Source organism: Schistocerca gregaria, chromosome 1 (assembly GCF_023897955.1).
Source record: "Schistocerca gregaria isolate iqSchGreg1 chromosome 1, iqSchGreg1.2, whole genome shotgun sequence".
NCBI lineage: Eukaryota > Metazoa > Arthropoda > Insecta > Orthoptera > Acrididae > Schistocerca > Schistocerca gregaria.
Window position 1 is genome coordinate 486,272,137 of NC_064920.1, and position 21,328 is coordinate 486,293,464.

At 43.4% G+C, this 21,328-nt stretch overlaps 1 protein-coding gene across 5 annotated transcripts in view; it reads left to right on the top strand.

Moving 5' to 3' along the window:
• Nucleotides 1-21,328, top strand: part of LOC126353763 (transcription factor Sp8-like) — a 197,583-nt gene that overhangs the window by 14,672 nt on the left and 161,583 nt on the right. The window lies entirely within an intron of this gene.

A 21,328-nucleotide genomic window follows, 5' to 3' on the forward strand; every position in this document is an offset into this window, starting at 1 on the left:
CACATAGCATATTTTCTTTCTTTGTGTGTGAGGAATGTTTCCTGGAAGTTTGGAAGTTTGGCCTTACTTTTTTGTAACAACCTATATATATAACATTTTACTACAGCCGGTTTCAGAAATACACCATATATATATATATATATATATATATATATATAACAAAACTGCGACAAATGCATGAAATGTTGCATAATTGGATATTTTTGCACTGTTTATGTTCTTGTTATCAGTTGCATCCAAAAAAATTGCCAGGCCCGCTGACTGTTTATGTGGCACTTAATTGCTTGGCGAGCCCCCGCGAAGTTCGTTAGCCGTCTTTGCTAGGAATCGAGACTGGCAGCGCTGACAAGGGAACGGTAGGGGTGCGAGTAGCCACCACCGGTACCGGCGAAGTCAACCGCCCCGTCGCGCCGCGCCGGCAGCCAGCGCCGATGATGGATCTGCAGGGGCGGCGGCTGTTGAAAGCTGCACAGCCGACCCACCCCGTGTAACTGTCAGCCGATGCCGCCGGCTCTTTTATCCGAGTCGGCTACGTCGCCCGACTCGTCCCAGCGACAACTGAGTGGATATGCGAATCAGCAGCGATGTCCTTCTCCACGATACCTTTCTCGTTGGAAGTATGTTTGTGGTCAGCCAGAGGACTGACTCGGATGTCAGAATGTTTTGCGACAGAGAGAGTCCTGTTGGGGCTTCCTGCGAACTGCCCTTTGCATCCGTTAGTTTGCAATAAGGAAGGGGCCACCGTCAGATCTGTTCCAGATGTTAACAGCGCAAAAAACGACACTTGTCGCAGTGAGTGCATGCCGCAACATAAAAATTACAGCGAACTCCTGATTATCCGTGCTTAGTTCGGCGATATTTTTTTAAAAAAATTAAGGAGGGTAGGACGTCAAACGGACCGACTTGGAGCAGTAGAGGCACCACAGGAGATTTTAATTTCCACTATCTACACTTTTACAAATAAATTCATAAGACTTTGTCAGCATGACCAGGAAGGATTCACGATTCATACTCATAGTAGTGCAAGCTCAAAAACGTAAAAAATACATTTGTTTACATGTGAAATTTAATCAATGTTTCACTTACTACTGGCTACATTTGTTGCTATTGGTACACTTTTCTTCCTAAGTAAGAGAGATTCTTCGATGATTTTTGCACAGCATACAAATTATAGTTACATATGTATGAAACTCTAGAGTTTATTTAATTTATGAAAAAAAATTAATGAACTGTTACATTTTGAACTTCTTGTTTAGAAAAAACTCAAATTTTATAGTTAATTATCTCAATTTTACCATAGTTTTTAATAGATTTGGAAAATTCTAGAGTTTAATACACCTGTAAGTACTGCGTGTATGCTGTGCAAAACTCAACGACGAATCTCTGTTACTTAGGAAGAAAAGTGTACCTACAGATACAAATGTAGCCAGTAGTAAGTGAAAAAATGATGAAATTTCACATGTAAAAAAAAAGGTATTTTGCTACGTTTTTGAACTTCCACTGCCGTGAGTGTGAGTCCTCAATCCTTCCTGGTGATGCTGACAAAGTTTTATGAATTTATTTGTAAAATTATGACAGTAGAAATTAACATGTCCTGTGGTGCCTCTCCTGCTCCAAGTCGGCCCGTTTGACGTCCTACCCCCTTAAGAAAGAAGCCTGAAATATTCTAATCAAACTACAAAGGGCGATCAAAAAGCTTGTGCTCGAAGGCCGTACAGTCCAGAATCGGTATGCAAATCAGGTAAAATCGTCTCGAGTATTGATTCGATCATCCCGCCGACGCACCAGGTTGAATATACCCATGTGATAAATCACTGTGTACATCTGTGAGGAGACGTCCGTAACTGCCTGCTGCACATCCAAGTTCTACAGGGATCTTCGACCCTTCAAGGCCTTTTCTAAAAGGACGGAAGGCGTGATAATCGCATGGAAAGAGATCAGAACTGTAGGGCGTGTGCTCGGGTGTCTCCCACTTCAATTGGCGTAACTTCTGCTTCATGACTTTACCCATATGGAGTCGTGCACTATCGTGAACCTGGCGCATCACTCCAAAACGGTGGTTTTTGACACGCATGCTGCACTGTATACATTCTTCATTCTCCGATGAATGTCTACCGGTGCTTGTCCTTCGGCAGCCAAGAAAAGAATAACTGCACCTTGGTCCTGTTAGGACGCATTTGGTAATTACGTCACCATAGTTCACGTTTCTACATGTACGGCACTCACGTCGGAAAGACACTAATGGCACACTAATCCCTCGCCTATATGTCGCTGCTTATCTACCCACACTGGAGTTGTGCTGCTTTGTATATACGCTCGAGCAACAACCTTCCACGGGAACTTCTAGAACGCTCTTTATAGAACGAATATCTTCAATGTTGTTGTGGTCTTCACTCCGCAGCCTGGTTTTATGCCGCTCTCCGTGTTAGTCTTCCCTGTGCAAGCCTCTTCATTACTGTATAACTGCTGCAAGCCACATACATTTGAGCCTGCTTACCGCATTTAAGTCTTTGCCTCCCTCTACATATTTTACCCCTCACACCTCAGTCCAGTCCCAAACTGACCATCCCATAACGTGTCATAATGTATTCTGTTAAAAGATCCCTTCTTTTAATCAAGTTGTGCCATAAGTTTCCTTTCTCTACTACTCTATTCAGTACTTCCTCTTTAGTTACTGCTTATCGTCCGCGGTTCACTGCCGTGCAAGACTAAGCTTCAAACACCTTCAGAAAAAACTTCCTAACACTTAAAAAAAGTTAGACATTAACAAACTCCTCTCCTGCAGAAATGCTTTTATTGCTCTTGTTAGTCTGCATTTTTTAACCTCTCTGCTTCGGCCAATTATTTCACTGCCCATCAAGCAAAACACATCTACTACTTTTAGTTTCTCGTTTCCCACCCTAAAACCCTCAGCATCATATGATTTAATTCGATTACACTCAATAACCCATGGTTTACCTTTGTTGATATTTATCTTATAATATCTTTCTAGGACGCTGTCGATTCAGTTCAAGTGTTTTTACAAATCCTTTGCAGTCTGTCACACCATTACAATGTCACTGAGAAACCACGAAGTTTGTATTTCTTCTACCTGAAATTTCCTTTCCTAATTTCTCCTTAGTTCACTGCACCGTTGCCCAGTGTACAAATTGGATAACACTGGGCACAGGCTACAAACCTGTCTCACTACCTCCACAACTGCGGCTTCTTTTTCATGTCCTTCCACTCTTGTATTTGCTGCTTGGTTTCTGTACATATTTCAAAGTGGGTTCGAGATGAGACCGAAGAATCCCTTGTTGTAGAAACCAAGATCTCCAAAAACAAATTAAATGAAACAAAAAAAATCACGATTGTTTCCTGAAGAGAAACTGAAATCAGGCGATATAAAATCCAGTATTTTTTAAAGGCAATTTCGTAAATAGTTGTCAGTTTCCGTTGAGCAACGCGTAAGTAAGACAGGAGGCCATCAAATGGGATATGTAGCATGTTTTGTACATACAGTAAATAGCAATTTCCTCTGAAAACACGTGTATTTTCGATTATTCGTGTCTTTCGTGATCCATTGATTCAAGTCGGCTTTCCTGCGGTTAACCGTGAGTTGCTCAGTTCTCACCTGTAGCGGGGGAAACCAGCCATCGTCAGCTACATCACTGACGAACTATTGTTGAAGTAAAAATCTGTTAGAAATTATCATCGCATAAGAATTTTTTAGTGTTACCACATAATGACCAGGTGTGACACTGAGCAAAAGTGCAAGGTGTGAAGCCGCTTCTGTCATACTGATACATCAGCCATGGTAACGGTAGGTAGGTGGTTAGTGTTTAACGTCCCGTCGACAACGAGGTCATTAGAGACGGAGCGCTAGCTCGGGTGAGGGAAGGATTGGGAAGGAAATCGGCCGTGCCCTTTCAAATGAACCATCCCGGCATTTGCCTGAAACGATTTAGGGAAATCACGGAAAACCTAAATCAGGATGGTTGGAAACGGGATTGAACCGTCGTCCTCCCGAATGCGAGTCCAGTGTGCTAACCACTGCGCCACCTCGCTCGGTCCATGGTAACGGTGAGGATTAACTCTAAATGCCAATAAATAAAAATAATAAGAAATCTGCAAAAAAGTGACAAAAATTTGCTGCAATCTAGAAATATTGAGGCTCATGATTCATCTTATCACCAGAGACACATTTTGTAGATGCGGAAAAGTCAGCAGGGCGACTGATGGGGTCAGATAACGAAGAATATTGTTTCATTAATGTCTAAAAGAGAAAGCACTTCCTCACATATGTTTATACGAAATTTTCCTTCATAGTTTTGTCATGAAGACAATACCCCAGCATTTTTCCAAGTGGTAACGATGCTCTTCAGTTCTCATAGAAGACGCTGTCCGCAGTTCGTAGTCTGAGGGCTAGCGTTGCCTCTGGATCGCGGGGTCGCCGCTTCGATTCCCGGCCTGGTTGGGGACTGGGTGTATGTTTTGTCCTCATCATTTCACCATCATAATTTCTGAGAGTGTATAGATTGGAATGTGAAAAGAAAAGGGGCTGTGAAAAAAATTGGAACTTTGTACGGGCGGTGATGACCGTAGCAATGCAGAACATTTTCGGGAGATTTAGGAATTTGAGAATATCAGCTTTTGGAAATACTGTTAGCTAGCTCCCAGTGGAAACGAATACAGTGTAATCCGGGGAAGAGGTGTAAAACTCCTTTGCAGTAAGTGTACCTAATTGCGATGTGTCTTTGAGGTCAGCCACAATGGTAAAATATTTGTACGTTAGTCATAGTTTGAGAGGAATCTGTCATTAAAGCTGGCGTCAGATGAAGATTCAAAGGAAGAATTTCAAGAAATGTAACTCATCTACGAAGGAGACTGCTGCTGACGAAATTCTCTTGGAACCCAGGCATAGCAAATAATAAAGTCGTCGTATCTGATGAAGTGCATTGATCTCAGTATTGTAGTGATCCCTTATCCGAGAACCGTTACGGAACGTATCTCTGTCACGCCCATATATACCTCTTGAGGAGTACGTCGGTAAAATGGGAGAAATCGTACAGAGGCGTCCAAGCTTACTAACCTCACGTGCTTTATTCGCAAGTGGATCAGCCACACACTGTATGGGGGTTTACGGACTACAAATGAACATGTTAACTGCGGCTGTAATTGCGTTCGTTTTGACATTTATTTCCTCTACTGTTTACGTGGGTCTTTAACCTTTATGTGCCAGCTCTTGCTTGGAGTGAAATTTCGAAACCCGTCGGTATGGGACGGAAAAATGCAGAATCAATTAAACATCGAATTAGCAACAGGCTGAAATAGTTGATCCACGCGAAGAAAGTGGATCTGACTTGCAGTTTAGCTAACAGTTTTTTATATAAATGAAAAATAACTGTCAACTACATTGCCTGTCCGCCTTGTTTCCAGAGAGCACTATGCCGTTGTTTTGGTTGCAACATTTTCATTTTTCTTATTACCTGGTATGTGTACCAAAACTTACTGTAAAATGTAAGGGTCATCTCTTTGTAGTGTAGCCAGTACCATGTGTCCAACTGGCTAGTCATGTGCGCTCAGCAGGACAGAGCAGCAGCAGCAAGGCTGTTTCGACACCACGTGATTATTTTGTGGCAGCTGCATCCTGCAGACGTAAAACGACAGTGGTTGCAAACAAGAGAACAGATGGCCATAACGGAATTCGACTGTCTGCGGTGGCAATATTCTTCGTTTATCAGTTAGATGAAAGAGTTTCTTTTTTTACTTTAAACCCAGATGAGATTAAATATGAGTGTTGTTTCATAACAGTAAGATTAGTTGGCTAAAAAGTATGAAGAAACAAGAAGGTAATTTTTGCTATGTGAAAAATAAAGTAACTATTTTCTGGCTTTGCAGAATGTAGTCAGGACGTAGAGAATCGTTTGAAATAAATTTGTAAACGTAGACGTATCTCAAAATATTCTACCACCGACCCAAGATTTTATACTCACTTATTTCTGAAATTTCTTTTTTTCACCGAAATGGTTTGATACCCTAAGTAATTAACTCACTTATGCCAGCTTTCAGAGTAAAGTACAGATTTCTTCTGTTGATCGTACTGTCACTGGTTGCGTATTGTGTTACTAAGGCGAATGTGGGGCCTAAGATTTATGAAGATGAATATGGAGAGCCGCCTAAATTCACTCTCTGTCTGCTTAGTGCACCGGAATACGTTTCGATAACGTGGTGCGTGTATTCGATCACAGTGGGATTCAGTTCAGTGTATAGCAAACTAACACGCTGTGAACAGGTCAGATCGTGTTTCTGAACAAAATTTAATATGAAGTAAGTACCATGTGAAATATTTTGCGTTTTGCCAAGCGGCACTAACAGATAGTCTGTTTTTCTGATAAGAAATACATTCCAAAGCATTTTTTTTTTTTTTTTTTTTTGAGACAGACATTCTTGTGCAGTGTAAGGCAAGTTCATTTATAAGCACTGGTGCAGAACATTGTAATTGCAAGGAATAGTAGCAGTATAATTAGCTTATCAGACCAGCGAATAGAGCTAATCTGTCACGGTATTTGCTACGACTGTGCGCCCCTAACTGGAAAATTGTTTGTGGCTGTTTACTTTGTTTTAAATTCTTAGTCAAGAGTCAGTCGTGCGTTTCAGTGATCATAGCTGCGGGTAACCGAGGAAAGGAAACGGCTTCAGCAGTTTCGCGAGCTGCTGCGCCGACGGCCTGCAACTTATCGCCCCATCCTATTCACGGATGACTAATCAGACCGTCACAGATCCGTTTCCGCAACGCTGATCAACCTCCTCATTAGGTGAGAATCGTCTGCACAGAACATTCATTTTGTGTTTTCTGACACCCATCCAAAAAGTACAGGAAGTTTCTGTGGATATATTTCTTCACGTCTGTACGCAACACAAGTTTTTTATTGGTGGACCTAATAAAGAAACCAAGAAGTTCAGTAGCATTTGGATGAAATTGGCCTTCCATGTAAAGATAAAAAGTATAAAAACTAAATACCTGTGTGTTATATGGAAAGCTACGTTACTGTTTTGGAATCTCGCCCACAATATACTCACCTCAAAATATTTCTAGTGTTGCCACGACTGTTTCTATCTTACTAACGTTTTTCGAGTTTTTACCGCACCTCGATCATTAATATTCTTGTTACTCTCGTTTTGCAACTTCGACACCTACCTCAATCGGTGAGAAAATCCACCATCAATCGTTTCTGCTGGAACAGTTTTCTTGCCAAATCACCGCGATCTGCGGTGTCAAAAGGATCTACCGTCACGTCGGCTTCCAGCAATTCACCTCTAATGAAAACACTTTTTGAATAATTCTTGAATGGAGAACGCCATGAGACTGGTCTGAAATAATGTCGTAGGCGGGAAAAGAAGGCTTCACAACCATCGTTAGTCTGCTTGGAAAGAAATGCAGCCTTTGCAGCATTACTATCACACGCCGAGGAAATATTATCCGTAATGGTTAAGATCGGTAAAACCAATTGGAGGTTACGATGCAAAAAATTAAAAGCGAAGCAGAGCAGATGTCATAGTAATTTGCGTTATTAGAATGCATTTTAAACAAAACATAATCCGAGATTCCTGAAATGCTACTTGATGTGAGTATAAACATGTAGGTGCACTGACATACACGTAGCTACCCACCAACGCGAACAATTCTTCGCTATAAGGACGCTACCTGCTTGCCGTTCACAACAGATGCGTCATACGTAGAGAAGATGATAGTAAGCGGAGAACAGAGATACCCTTCTCTAATTATTCCAGACGCCGTAAGGTGGCGGTCCTGCTTATCATAGGTGGAAAGCAAGGAACAGGAGCGGACGAATGTCTGGAATCACAAAGTCGAGATGAACATTGCAACCAGTCACAGATCTGAGGACTGAACGACTTGTTTGCTTAGCACCGTTGGTTCAAAACGAAGTAACATAACTTACTTTATCAGTGATGTAGTTGAGTCGCCACGTCTGTGAAGTTCTGTATTAATCGTCCAGAATGCAAGGTCGGCGTGTTTACTGCCAGACCTCTCTCTACCAAGGACTGTTCCAAGACCTAGACACCTCACCTTCGGCATTAACGAAAGAGATAGCCTGGCTCATAAGGTACTGCACTCACAATCAGGAGGAGTGGGATTGATATCTACCTCCGTTCACCCAGATTTAGGGATTTCGTGGTCTTCCTAATTCGCTTATGTCGAATGTTGGTATAGTTTCTTTGAAATGAACACAGTCTATCTTTTCCTCCCCACGCTTATGCAACTGACAAGTCATTCAAACCAGTCTTTTTTCTTTACTTACGTTACCTCGCGTCATTCAAATACTTGCAGTAGCATTGTGTTCCACATACTGTTTGTTTGTTTGACTTTTTGCAGCTGCTATTCCGTACAAATAAAACAAAAAGCTAAATGGTTTGTTCGGATGTAACTAGTTTTCGGTCTAAGCCCAGCTTCATTCAGTGAAATGCACTTCTTGAACATATTACATAGTGTTTCCCGTACATCATCATCATTAGCCAGTTTACTCATCGCTGCATGCCGTAACACTATTCTTTATTCACTCCTTACGTAAATGAATCTTCGACTAGACGTGTATATCCACGACGATCTCTTTCAGATCTTCTTAATACATGGTGTAACGTGTATAAGTGCAGATATTGCTGTTAATTACTGAGCACGTGTACTGAAAAAACATTACATCAGTATTTATGTAATTTGTACACTAATAACTGTAGCTATTAAAAGTCATATATTTTAAGTTGTTTTCTACCTCGAAGTATGTGTGGTAAGAGCAAGCAATTAATGTTTGTTTTCCCTTGCCCAGCATGTCAGGTGTTGAAGTGTGGACGTGTGAATTCAAAACGGTTAGTCTATACTGACAGGCATAGTCCATTTAGTGGTGCAGTTACAATCATACAGAAAGCGTCAGGTCTTAACATTGGTGACGTGTTTGTGAAAAGACTGTTCGACGCAGAGAAGAAACAAACAACGCACTGATGTGCGTAGATATGAAGGTATCAGATATAAAAGTATGTACAGTTATACTCGTTACACCCTGTTTAATGTGAAGAGGTAGCTCAGTAATGTTCGCTTGATCGAAGCGAACTACTTGCTGCTCTTCCTCGTGGACTTCTGGCTTTGATTTTTATAAGTTACCCCATTCTCTTCTCTCATGTGTCCTTGGGATGAGTATCTTCTACATAATGAATAAACAACTGTGTTTACTGTGCAATTACGTTGGTAAAAGTTAATAATCACCATCATTTGTCCATAAAACAGGAATAATGTCACTTTGTTTACGGAAGAAACGTGTGTTACAGTCTGGAGATTGACTTAGGTCCAAAATCAGCCATGGCTATATTAACGTGTCTGTATCAGTGTCCTTCTCAATGCTGTCATTCTAAACGTGCTAGCAAATTTCTGGCTCGACAGAGATTACAATATATTCAAGAAATAATAGAGCACGTTGAATGTACGTACACAGGAGAGGAAATCTTGGTGGCCCGCATCAAATGGGTCACAAAACATGAAAATACGGGGCACGCCTTTCCTTTTGCAACTATTCTATAGTTGTAACTTCCTGGCAGCACCGAGACTCAAACTCGGTAAAACTAGGAGGACGGGTCGTGCGTCATGCTTGGCCAGCTCAGTCGGTAAAGAACTTACCAGTGAAAGGCAAAGGTCCCGAGTTCGAGTCTCAGTCCACCACAGAGTATTAATTTGCCAAGAAGTTACATGTCTGTGCACACTCCCTTGCGTAGTGAAAATCAGTGAAAATTTCATTCTGTTCTATGGTTTCTGTGAACAGGTACTCTCATACTATGCAGAATCTCAAAAACGTCTTAGGAACAGTTTCCACGCTACCAGCAGTGTCGTCATGCGCGCTCGAGAGCTGCTAACGAAAAAACCAAAGACATCTAACTTACATGCACATGTATGCAAATTTCGATCAGGATATCCCAGCGGTCGGAAACACATTCTGCTGTCCTGTCAACCACCATGTGCTGGCTGCATGCAACGCCACACTTGGTGCCGCAGCGTCTGCAGCAGACGGTGTGTGCGCATGCGCGGAGCGCGGTGTGGGGCGTGTAGCGCGCCGTGCGTGGTGGCTGGCGGAGGGTAATTAAGCAGGCGCGAGATAAGAGAGCGCCGCTCCCGACTGACCCCGGATCTGCCGCAGCTGTCAGAGCGCGGCGCGCCTCTTCCACTTCCCGCCACTCTGCTCTGCTCTTTCTCTTTCTCTTTCCTTTTATTCTAATTCGAGTGGCCGAGACACTCGTTGTTGGCAGCAGCTTCGGTCTGGATGCTCAATAGCGCGCCCACGCTACACTGTTTCAGCGTAAAAATGCGGTCTGTTGACGAATGTGCGAAACTGATCTTTCTGAATGCTATCTCGATGTCTTGACGCGAGGACGAAATGTTATACTTCAATGTTCATGCTCAATATAATTAAAGATAGAGAGCGATCGGAAATGACATACACTATTTGATAAAATTTATCCTTACAGCGCTAAGCAAATGTTACGGAAGGCGAACCCGCCTGTATAAAAAGAGGTGGGGAGTATTACGTTGTCAGAAGAGAAACAGTAGTAGCATAATGCGTCAGTCGCGCTAGGTCAATGGCTTCGAACGTTGACTAGTTATTGGATATCGTCTGAGAAACTAATCCATCAACGACGTTGCAGTCCTTCGGAATCTGAGCAAGTCGACTATTGTTGAAGTAGAAACACGAGTAAAAACCACAGATTAGGCAAAACCAAGAAGGCCTCATTTATAGACGGATAGCGACCGTCGTGCATTGTGGAGGTTTGTTGTAAAAATTCACATGAAATCAGCGGAAGGAACGACACGTGAATTTCAAATAGCTACCAGCAGTCCACCTAGAGCAATGACTCAAAAGTATGTGATCAGATTCTCATAAGCCGCACATTTCTGTATTAAATGCGAAGCACGCTTGAGATTTTTTAAAGAGCGACGCCACTGGCTACTGGACGAATGGAAAGCAATTATTTGTTACAGTTAATTACTCTACCGTATGAGAATCCGATAGAATGGTGGGAAATTTGGCGATCCCAGCAATTAAGTACTGAGAAAGTGGTATTACGGTATGGGTGTGTTTTTGGCGGTTGAGGTGTGGTCCCCTAACTGAGCCTGAGAAAACTCCAAATGCAGAGTGATATGTGTACATTTTAAAGTCTTGTGTACTGCGAACAGTTCGGAGACGATGACTGTTTATATCAGCATGATAATGCACCATCTTATAAAGCGGCGCACATGAGGCAGCGGTTTGTAGATAATAACATTCCTGAAATGGAGTGGCCTGTGCAGAGTTCTGATTTCAACCGAATGTGACACCTTTGGGATGAGTAGGAAAGCCGTCTTCGCTTCAGGCCCCAGCCAGATTCCAGCATCACTGCCTCCTTTGGTTTAGGCTCTTCACGAGCAGTGGGATGCCATCCCTCCGCAGACATCCAGACAGCTCAACCACGGCCGTCCGCCCGCAGCTGTGACTGCTGCAATGTTGAAACACTTTCATTCGAGGCGATCGAAGAGTCACAAACATCTTACCGCACAACTGGACTCCTCTGGTGGTAACATTGACACACGCGTCCATCAGGAGGGACACACAAACGTTTGAGCCCAGATCTCGCACTTTCCGACTTCCATCTGTTTGGCCAAATGAACGAAGCACTCCACGGGAAGCAGTACGAGGACGGTGGGGTGATTATTGATGCAGCAATGACGTTGGCTCCGATGTCGATCAGTAGAATGGTGCCGCGCGGGCATACAGGCATACCCAGTAAGATGGCGTTAGTCCGTCGCATTCGACGGAAATTATATTGAAAAAATCCTATATAAAACCTATCGATTTTCAGAGAAAAAATGTATTGCCTTACTTATTGATAGCCCCTCGCTTCATAAACATTCCTGCGTCTACGTACTTTCAGTTGTCGCAGCCTTGTTTCGATGCTGCGAACCATTTATGAAACGGTACGTTGATTAACGTATGCAAACCCCCTATGAGAACTATAGGTGTTATGTTCGCTATCCGTGCTCGTAGCCACGCTGCTGTGGCTTCGGATTAGAGTAATTACGAGAGCAATGATTCCCCAGTTCGGTGACGCAGTCCAGACTAGAGCGCAGATGAGTAGGACATGAAGTCTCTTCGTAAAGTCAAGGATACGCCGGGCGACTCCCACTCGACAGATGCAGAAGATACGGACAATTAAAGAAATATAGCGTCGGCGTTTTGAAACGCCAGGCCCGGAGCCGCGCAGCAAAAACTGCTCGTCGCTGTGCGCGTAACGCGACGCGAACGCCGAAATCACAGTTATTAGCGCCGGCAACCGCGCTCCGGCTGACACTAATCATACCGTGCGACAATTAAATTAATGCGCTCGGTAATTAAGGCGCATTTACATACATCGATAAGTCTGTCTGCTCTATCGGAGATCCGGACGCCGCATTTTGTGACTGACGGGCCGTGGAATTAACGGCTACCCGTATCAGGCGTCCCTATCGTAATTGATTACTTTGGTCTGATGTGACATTAATGTCTGATAATTTACGGTGGATTCGGACGGACAATGTAGGTGAAGTATTTACTGTGCGTCCTGCCCTGTTTCGACTGTCATCCGCCACTCTTGCCCTTAAGTGTGACTACAGAGGACTGGAAATGGAAATGTCGTGTGGCTGGGGCCTCCCGTCGGGTACACCTGTCGCTTGTTACACATACACCGCCCTATCTAAAGCCTGATTAACCGATCCAAGGAGCCAACTGCCCGATTGAGGTGGTCCTACAGATTTTCGATTGGGTTTAAATCCCGGAAGTGTGGTGGCCAGGGGAATACGATAAACTGATTTTGGTGCTCTCCGAACCGCGCACGTACACTGCGAGCTGTGTGGGACGTTGCAAAGTCCTGCTAATAGATTTCGTACCGATGAGAAACCAGTCTACATGTAGGAGTGGGCCGGCCGGAGTGGTCGAGCGGTTCTAGGCGCTTCAGTCTGGAACCGCGCGACCGTTACGGTCGCAGGTTCGAATCCTGCCTCTGGTATGGATGTGTGTGATGTTCTTAGGTTAGTTAGGTTTAAGTGATGTTCTTAGGTTAGTTAGGTTTAAGTAGTTCTAAGTTCTAGGGGACTGATGACCTCAGACGTTAAGTCCCATAGTGCTCAGAGCCATTTGATTTTTACTCTTTTCATCCCTTGGCCTCGCTTTACTACTTTATCGCCCTCCTTTCCCCACTTCCTTCCATTCCTTTATGCCTCAGAATGTGGCCCATCAACCGAGCGCTTCTTTCAGTCAAGTTGTACTTTAAATATCGTCTTCTTCCAATTAGACTTATTACCTCCATTAGTTATTGGATCTACCCATTTAATTCTCAACATCTTTCTGTAGCACTACATTTCAAAAGCTTCTGTTCTCTTCTTGCCTGATCTGCTTATCTATCGCCCACGTTTCACTTCCGTGCACGGCTCCACTCCATACAGTGACCTTCACAAAACTCTTCCGAACACTGCATCCAACGTTAACAAAAGGATACTTTTCAGAAAAGCCAGCCTGCATTTTATATCGTGTCTACTTTGGATATTGTCAGCTATTTTGCTTTCCAAATAGTGGAACTCAACTTCTAATGTCTCATTTCGTAATCTAATACTGGCAAAGCCACCTGATTAATTCGGCTGCTTTCCATTACTCACGTTTTAGCACTATTGATATTCACCTTACAGTCTCCTTTCGAAACGCTACCCACTCCGATCAATTGCTCTTTCAGATTCCTTGCTGGCACTGTATAGGCTACTAAGAAACCGAAATACAGAATGTCGATGAAATTTTATTAATGAAAAATATGTACGTATTATTGTGAGTGCTAGCCAAATACAGCCAGAATAGATTCGCAAAAATTATCGAACAATGTTTTGTATTTCTACCAAAGATTACCTTGTGATCATTCTAAAAGTACGCGTTACAGCTCAGTACAGACTGCACTGGCCTCTTTTAGTCCTAGCAGTGCGTCTCTGATTCCGTTTGATGTCTTCTGTCATTCCTACATGCAAAGGACTTCAAACAACACTGGCGCGGATCTCTCGAACTGGTCGTTCTAGCATAATGTATAAGGCTTCTTTAAAGATACACAACAGTATTGCAGAGACTCCCCAAGAAATCTAAGCCGTCCATTCACCTTCCCCACTAGTGATACAGGGTGTTTCAAAAATGACCGGTATATTTGAAACGGCAATACAAACTAAACGAGCAGCGATAGAAATACACCGTTTGTTGCAATATGCTGGGGACAACAGTCATTTTCAAGCAGACAAACTTTCGAAATTACAGTAGATACAATTGTCAACAACAGATGGCGCTGCGGTCTGGGAAACTCTATAGTACGATATTTTCCACATATCCACCATGCGCAGCAATAATGTAGCGTAGTCTCTGAATAAAATTACCCGAAACCTTTGGCGGAATGGCTTCACATGCAGATGAGATGTACTGCTTCAGCTGTTCAATTGTTTCTGGATTCTGGAGGTACACCTGATCTTTCAAGTGTCCCCACAGAAAGAAGTCACAGGGGTTCATGTCTGGCGAATAGGGAGGCCAATCCACCCCGCCTCCTGTATGTTTCGGATAGCCCAAAGCAGTCACACGATCATCGAAATATTCATTCAGGAAAATAAAGACGTCGGCCGCGCGATGTGGTCGGGCACCATCTTACATAAACCACGAGGTGTTCGCAATGTCGTCTAAGGCAGTTTGTACCGCCACAAATTCACGAAGAATGTCCAGATAGCGTGATGCAGTAATCGTTTCGGATCTGAAAAATGGGCCAATGATTCCTTCGGAAGAAATGGCGGCCCAGACCAGTACTTTTTGAGGATGCAGGGACGATGGGATTGCAACATGGAGCTTTTCGGTTCCCCATATGCGCCAGTTCTGTTTATTGACGAAGCCGTCAAGGTAAAAATAAGCTTCGTCAGCAAACCAAATGCTGCCCACATGCATATCGCCGTCATCAATCCTGTGCACTATATCGTTAGCGAATGTCTCTCGTGCAGCAATGGTAGCGGCGCTGAGGGGTTGCCGCATTTGAATTTTGTATGGATAGAGGTGTAAACTCTGGCGCATGAGACGATACGTGGACGTTGGCGTCATTTGGACCGCAGCTGCAACACGGCGAACGGAAACCCGAGGCCGCTGTTGGATCACCTGCTGCACTAGCTGCGCGTTGCCCTCTGTGGTTGCCGCACGCGGTCGCCCTACCTTTCCAGCACGTTCATCCGTCACGTTCCCAGTCCGTTGAAATTTTTCAAAGAGGTCCTTTATTGTATCGCTTTTCGGTCCTTTGGTTACATTAAACCTCCGTTGAAAACTTCGTCTTGTTGCAACAACACTGTGTTCTAGGTAGTGGAATTCCAACAGCAGAAAAATCCTCTGTTCTAAGGAACAAACCATGTTGTCCACAGCACACTAGCACATTGTGAACAGCACACGCTTACAGCAGAAAGACGGCGTACAGAATGGCGCACCCACAGACTGCGTTGTCTTCTATATCTTTCACATCACTTGCAGCGCTATCTGTTGTTGAAAATTGTAACTACTGTAATTTCGAAAGTTTGTCCGCCTGAAAATGTACTGTTGTCCCAAGCATATTGCAACAAACGGTGTATTTCTATCGCTGCTCGTTTAGTTTTTATTGCCGTTTCAAATATACCGGTCATTTTTGAAACACCCTGTATAAAGTGCTAGTCCTATATCATACCAATTCAGAGTAGAATTGCGACTGCTCTCATAACAGCATCAGGCGTGAAAGGCTAATGGAACTTCCAACGTTATCCATCAGATCATTCATATAAGTTACATAGTGAAAAAGTGATTGTCCTATAACACTCCCTTGGGATGCGTATGAAGTTACTCTTACATCTTAAAATTTCTCTTCGTTAAAATTGACATGCTGTGTTCCCTTCGTTAGGAACTCTTCAGTCCAGTTACCTAGCTGTTCTGATATTCCGTACGCTCGCGTTTTATTAACAAGGCGGCAGTGTGGGGCTGTATCCAAAGCTCTCTCGAATCCAAGGAACACGACATCAATCTGGGAGCCGCCCAGTGGACCAACTCGCTCCAAAACCCGGGCACAACAGAAAAACTGAAATAAAAACCTGCGAAAGTGTGTACTTTTTAGATTCTTTGGGTCGCTGATTATACGAATTCGATGGCGGAATCGCAAAATTCAAAATGGCAACCTAGCGAGGTGGCGTAGTGGTTAGCATTCGACAGGAAGACGGTTCAAACCCGAGTCCCGGCCATTCTGATTTAAGTTTTCCGTGATTTCCCTAAATCGCTTCAGGCAAATGCTGGAATGATTCCTTTGAAAGGGTACAGCCGACTTCCTCCCCTAATCCGACGGGACCGATGACCACTCTGTCTGGTTCCCTCCCCCATATCAACCAACCAAAATGGCGGATACAATTTGGTGCATCAGATATCATAAATATGGTGGAATGAAATAAAACTTCGGATATGAAGTATTGTGAGGTCACTGATAAGAAATCAGAAGTTGATATGGCCGAACTGAAATGTTTTACACGATATTTTGCATTTTTCAATAGAAATCATAGTCGCATTCGTAGATTGTGTCATTATTGCTTTCAGAAGGCTCGATGTCGGATGATGATTCGATTAACACATCTTGTACCTCACGTGGCATCTGTTTATTTACTTCATTTTTCATTTTCTGGTCTCTCGAGAGTGATGGATACGAAGATGTCAGAAGCCGATGGAATACGACATGCATTGTTATCTCCCGGTAATACTTAAGTGTAAAATCATTTCGGTAACGTGGAACGTCCATATTCCGAGTTTCCTGTGCATCTTCAAATCGCCGACCACTCGACAACGGAGCTACTTCCATTTTGGAATACCGGTGCATCAATCGTATGGGGATTCTAGCACAATATTGTGAGTCTGGTGAAGTTGACGTTCGAAAAATGTACTTTTTTTTTCTTGATAGATGTTTTCGCTCAAGAGTTCTCTGTACAAAATTTGAATAGTTCTACAGCATTTCGCAGAAAAAGAAAAAAAGTATTATTCGGGGAAATTACAATTTTGTAAAAAAGCTGTTTGCCATTTTGCAAAAAAAAATTATGATCTCAATTCCGAATAGCTCCTCAAGACGTCTGCAGAAAGCCCTAATTACTTTTTTCTGCAGACAATAGTTTATGAGATAACTGCATTAAAGAGGGACTCATTTTTAGCGCATGGCACTGGCAGCCTGTAGAAAAGTGACCGTTCACTAAAAACGTGAAAATTTGTCCACAAAAAAAAATTGATGTCGGTGACTATATTATTAAGGTAGTAGCAGAGCCATTTAGAAAAGTGGAACCAGGCAGCGGAAATTTTGTAGCCAACGATTTCGGATAATATCGGTAGTAGTTTTTGTTTGAAACCGATATACGTCATTACACGCGTTCAAGGTGTTATAAATCTACCTTCTGGGCTGCTACCATCTTATTTTTCCAAACAACAAAGCAGAACCGCTATCATGCATTAAATTAGCCACACAAACAGTATCTAAAAACTCGTTATTGTCTGATTCACCCTACTGTCAACTGTCACGGCACTTACCATGTCTACTTGAGACTGGAGTGACACCACAGTACTGGGCAAGTAGGCACCAATGCATTCTACTCAAGATTTCGCGGGACTTAATCCGGAACGTGCACTTTTTTTCTGTTTTGTCTAGCTTTTGCAACGACGTGCCCTGCTGTGCATCGAAACCTATCGCTATCGTCATACTGTTACGGCGTTCGGCGTCTGAGACAGCCCAGACGGCCCGTGCGACAACGACATAAGTAGATTATGGCCCACGTCATAACGAGTCGCGCCGACCATATGGCGACGCGCCTGATCGTCACCCTCGCGATACTCGCACGCACTCACGCACACGCATGTGAGGGGGGAGGGGCGGGATCCTGGGAGGGGAGGAGCAGGGAGAAGGAAGGGTAGGAGGCACAATGAGGGCGCATGAAATACGACTTGTTCCGGGCACGCCCCCGCAGCTGCGCTCTGCCCTCACAAATGTTTTCATACCGGCCGGGCTGCCATTGTGTCCGACACAGCACAGCGCAAGACACTCCTCCTCCTTTCTTCTCGCCTCTTTTTTTTAAATTTTTATCATTTCATTTTCAGAGTCGCACGCCAGCGCGATAGCTGGTTGTATTCTGCAATAGAAGGGTGCGGAGCGGTTTGCCAGCGTCTGCTCACGCCATCCCCTTCGTATAGCCTGCACACTACCGGTTTCTTGTGCGCGCGAGTTTGTTGGGGGGGGGGGGGGGGGGGTGCAGCGCGTATGTATATGTATGTGTGTGTATGAGAGAGAGAGAGACTCTTAAACAACCATCCGACATTACATAATCGTGCATCACAGTTATCTTTTGCTTTCCTATACCCATATGATTGCTACCAAACCGACTTACCTGCTTTAGTAACGAAACGGACGTTAAAGGTTAGATCCGTACGCTGCATGTAACGAGAGAAAAATATCAATACTGTTTGGTGTCCGGAACGTCATCTAGGGAATACGTTCCCACATACGTGTGTGGCTGGAAAACTTCTTACGCAGTAGGATCCATTATCTTGCCCTCGACGGTCAGTGTTCTTCAAATGGCTCTAAGCACTATGGGACTTAACATCTGAGGTCATCAGTCCCCTAGACTTAGAACTGCTTAAACCTAACTATCCTAAGGACATCACACACATCCATACCCGAGGCAGGATTGGAACCTGCGACCGTTGCAGTAGCCCGGTTCCGGACTGAGCACCTAGAACTGCTCGGCCACGGTGGCCGGCCACGGTGAGTGTGCATCAGAGACAAGAGTATCGTCAGGACTGCCCCAGAGAAGTGTAATAGGATCGCTCTTGTTCTCTGTATAGGCAAGTTATGTGGCGGACAGTGTGGGCAGCTGTCTGTGGTTGTCTACTGACGATGCTGTAGGGCATGGGAAGGTGTCGAAGTAGAATGACTATAGGAGGATACGAGATGCCGTAGACAAAAGTTCTAGTTGGTATGATGAATTGCAGATGTAAATGTAGAAAGATATAAGTTGATGTGGCAGAGTAGGAAAAACAAGTCCGTAATGTTTGAATACAACATTAGTAATCTCCTGCACGACACAGTCACGTCGTTTAAATATCTGGATGTAAAGTTCCAAAGCGACACGTGATGGGACGATCATGTGAGGATACTGGTAGAGAAGGCGAATGGAAGACCTCGGTTTATTAGGAGAATTTTGGGAAAGTGTGGTTCATCTTTAAAGGAGGCCACATATAGGACGCTAGTGCGACCTATTCTTGGGTCGTGCTCAAGTGTTTTGGATCCGTAGCAGGTCGGATTAAAGAAAGAGATCGAAGCAATTCAGAGACGGGCTCCTTTATTCGTTACCGTTAGGTTCGAATAATGCGCAGGTGCTACGGAATTTCTTCGGGAACACAAATAGTAATCCCTCCCTGGAATGGGACGATCTTTTCCAGTAACACTATTGAGGAAATTTATAGAACCAGCATTTTTAGCAAGACGATTCTACTGTCGCCAACAAACATTTCGCCCAAGGACAACGAAGATAAGATACGAGAAATTATGGCTTATAGACAGGCATATAGACAGTCTTTTGTTCCTCACTCTGTTTACGGCTGGAACAGGAAAGTGGGATACCTCCGCTACACACTGTATGGTGGCTTGTGGAGTATGGATGTAGAGGTAGACGCGGATACGTTTTACGCGATACTTTCCCATCGATAATTTTGCTCATATCAGTATTTTACAGCAGGTATAATATCCAATCATCCTGAAATATTGCGCTCCTTTTGTTTACCTGCATTACTGGCCACAGGGGTCATCCATCACTTCCAACAGTCGAACGCGCTAACACCAACAGCAGCCCACCAGACAGAGATTATCCTCTTGAAACTGTGTATGATTTTCGGAGTCATCGTTAAGATATTAGCACCCAGTAGACAAAAGAAAAGAGACGGAGCAATCGCATATTTCAAACCTGCTCTGGCTGATGAAAAAGGTGAAATAAGCCTTTTTTTACAAGACCTGAGTCCCCATTGTAGGTTAACCATCTAGAGCAATGATACGGCACGATAACCGTGTTCTCTCAGTTCTAAAATCTAGCCAACGAGTGCCTTGTGAGTTTTTCTTTTCAAGCGAAGGCAGCACTTTGTGAACGTCTTACAACAGATCAACAGCGGAACAACTGGGTAAAATATTGGTTTTGAGATAAAGTGATTTTAAAAACCTAATGGTTATATTGGGTCCGGTAGAGCGCGTCTATATTACTGAACGGCTAACTCGGGTCGTGGAACCAGTTGCAAGTTGTCTATCTAATGGTCCCCACAGACAGCAAAAAATTTGATTTTCAGTATTTCATACAGTTACCAGCCGAATTTAAAAATTTGAAATGCTTTCATAATCTGCTTATTAAGGGTTATAATGTTAAGTGTTTAAAACAGTTAAGAAAGTATTGCATTTTTAAATTGTGTGTATGTCTTGAAGAAGCGTAACTCATGGCGCGCATATCACCCGGACTACATTCGTGCCGTATTTGAGAATGAGAGCATTTAGCGACTGCAACAAACTTTACACATAATTTCAAACCTTTAAGAAAATTCTTATCGCTGATACCTCCCACAGAATAGCTTACTACATTTCCCCTTTTCGTACAGTAAAACTGCGGCATCAGGCATAAAGTTTTAAATTAGTACTCCCTTACTACTAACTCTGTTCACTATTCATTTTGCAGACTGTGTCCATACATACCACTAAATCCACGTGCAAAATTCATTGTACGGCATATAGTTCCGGAGATACGACGATTTATACATGGCTGTTCTCTTCTTTAGAGAACTGGGGGTGTGGGTTTACTGATCTACTCTAATATTTTTATCAGTGTGTCGGTAGATTAAGGTACCGATACTTTTATGAATACTATATTATCCTCTCGATACTAATCAAGAATAAAATATCTATACTTTTCGTTCGGCGCCGTGTCGTTAGCTGTGCAAGTTGGAGCAGAAATCCGAGTTCTCTAGACCATCACAATTATGTTACACGAATTACGTTTCATGCATACGGCACAGGAAAGACTCTGGAATGTGGAACGTAGTCAGATGTTTATTATACGTAATACAGTACAAGTGAAGGACTAATTTTTAAACAATACCACACTTAAAGATTACAGTTAGTGTGTATTACCAATTTTGTGCTACAGTAATGAAACGTGGACTGTTAAAACGCAAAATGCGAGCATTGGAGAGACGCATGA